The sequence below is a fragment of the Hibiscus syriacus genome, unplaced genomic scaffold (assembly GCF_006381635.1).
Source record: "Hibiscus syriacus cultivar Baekdansim isolate YM2019G1 unplaced genomic scaffold, ASM638163v2 tig00112801_pilon, whole genome shotgun sequence".
Taxonomy (NCBI): domain Eukaryota; kingdom Viridiplantae; phylum Streptophyta; class Magnoliopsida; order Malvales; family Malvaceae; genus Hibiscus; species Hibiscus syriacus.
This window is the reverse complement of record NW_024063404.1, coordinates 272,303-274,748: the sequence shown is the minus strand read 5'-3', so window position 1 is coordinate 274,748 and position 2,446 is coordinate 272,303. Positions and strand designations below refer to the sequence as shown.

Here is a 2,446-nt window from a genome sequence, read left to right as displayed (position 1 = left end):
ATGGATTCAATATGCTTTTCTGTATATAGCCCTGGAAAATGCTGCTGATCGACGATATCAGGTGTTGTCTTGTGGATTCAATATCCTTTTTTGATGAAACCAATTTGTGGAATCTAACTGTTATATTGGGATATGTAGCATATGTAATGCTTTTAAAACTTGTATTGCCAAAATTCTTCTGTTTTGATCATATTTTTCCATTCCTTTATCAAATCAGGTTGATACAGCACTCTGGAGTGTATCCCGACTACACCAGAGAGCCTCCTGCCTTGCTTCGAGAAGAGCAAACCGAGAGCGTGACTTTATTACTTGATAAATGGTGGGCTTCAGGCGTCGTCCATGCGGAAGTTTGGATATCGAATAATCGAGATGTACATATCGAATCTGCAGACAATGACTGGAAATCTCTTACTCCGGTATATGAAAGATCATAAAGTACAGTTTATCATGGATGGGATTCATCATCAAGATCACTAACCTTCTTATTTGCAAATGATCATTGTTACTCAGGTATAAAGTTCCCTGCTGGTCTCATTTCACTGAATCTGACATGAGATGCACGTATGTTAATGGTCTTATTTTTCATTACTCTTTTCAGAAGTTATATTAGTCAGGTGTCACAAGTGTAACTATGTGTATTTTGTTCATGAAAGTGCCTTCATATTGTGTTCCTTTGGGATAAAGTTAATGGCTTTAAATGTTTATTCATCCCAGGAGGCAGTTTTGATACATGAATTGATCTTGTTCGAAAGAAATGTCGATAACAGATTGGGAAAAGGTTTCAGTCAAGGCGATGGAGGAGGTACTCGATTTCAACTTCTTTTGTTAGGGGAATCAACCAATCTCCATAGAGACCCGAAACAACAGCTGGATCAACCTTGTACTTTCCCTTGTCTCCACCATCACCAAGCTTCACTTCCTGACCAAATGTCATCGCCTTCTTCGCCACCCTCTTCTTTACTGCTTCTTCAACATCCGCAAACGTCAATAAAGATGCTAGAGCATCTCTATCCTGAAATAACCGCATCAACATTCCTAGTCAATAACATAGTACTAACTTCACAGTTACTATGCATCATAGGAGCAAAATGAAATTAAAATACCTGAGCTCGAATTGGCGGCTCGTATTCTTTCTGTTCGTCTCTGAATTTAACTTCAGCTACAAGTTTCCCATAGTGTACTCTTCTAGAGAGCGCCTGGAGGGATTAGCAATGTACTTTAGAGCCTATTTTCTAACTACATATCATATCATATAGATACACAAGAAGGCGTTTACAAGAGATCGTAAAATACCTGTAAACACTCGAGATCCCGAGCAGCAGTCGAAGCATAGTTTCCATCGTCACCCGGAGTGACAAACAATGGAAGCAGTTTGTTGAAATACATATCCCATATGACCTTATTTATGTTATAGACATTGCTGCAGGATGCAAAACCTGTTGTGTTGAAGTTATTAGTTCAGATATTGATCGAACCGGACTCCAATTTACGGAAAACCAAGAAGAGAAGCACAAGTAACATAGCCAGCTTGGGGGAGATTAAATCATACCTCAGGGTACTTATAATGTGGCACCAGTGAGGGTGGTAGATTATCTGGGAAGAATGGATGCTCTTCAGGATTCTCATATCTTCCAGCCTGCAACTCATTCAAACTTGTGAAATTTTAAGACCAAGCATTGTGGAGATAAGGTAGCAAAGAAAAAGAGTGTACCGTAGCTTGGACAGCCTCCGTTTGTTTAAGGAAGAAGTCGATGAAAGAGCCGCTTAACCCGGGAATCAAAGGGAGGTACGTCGGAGAATTGAAAGGGAACCTGGCTCTTTCTATCAGACAGAAAACAATGGTGTCCTCTTGCCTTGTCAATGAATCCCTCACCATCTGAAGCGTCAATCTATGGCTAACGTTGTGGGACTCTGCTTTCGCTGTTATGTTGTGTCCACAAACTGAAGTGGCTGTGAGAAAGATAAGAGTCACCATCATCATTACCGGAAACGTATCCATTGTCTGGTCAAAAACAACCCGAGGTGGAGTTTTAAGATCTGTGTTGATTATAACGAATGCATTTATGGCTCTTAAATAAAGTAAACGGAAGTGGTGAGTGTATGAGATTTTGAAGAGCAATTGCGTTGACAAACGGGAAGAGCGACGACTTTCCTGGTCTGAATTTTATGCAGAATTTATGACAATCAATCACCGGGGCAAATGTATGGTATAAAAAGAAACAAAGGTGGATGGCGAGTGGTGTGCACGGGAGGAGCTGCTTTTCTTTGCCTTCACACTACACTACTTACACGGCCAACTTGTGGGCTAAAAATATATCTAAATCTTATTAAATTAAATGTAATTCTAAACTTTCTATTCTACTTTCCAATTTTTAAGGAAAGGTTGAGAATTTATATAATTATACATGCATTTAAATTTATTCATTTTAAAGTTAATATTAATTTA

At 39.1% G+C, this 2,446-nt stretch overlaps 1 pseudogene; it reads right to left on the bottom strand.

Moving 5' to 3' along the window:
* Window positions 1-679: 679 nt before the first annotated feature.
* LOC120183680 lies at window positions 680-2,070 on the bottom strand (annotated as a pseudogene).
* Window positions 2,071-2,446: the final 376 nt, after the last annotated feature.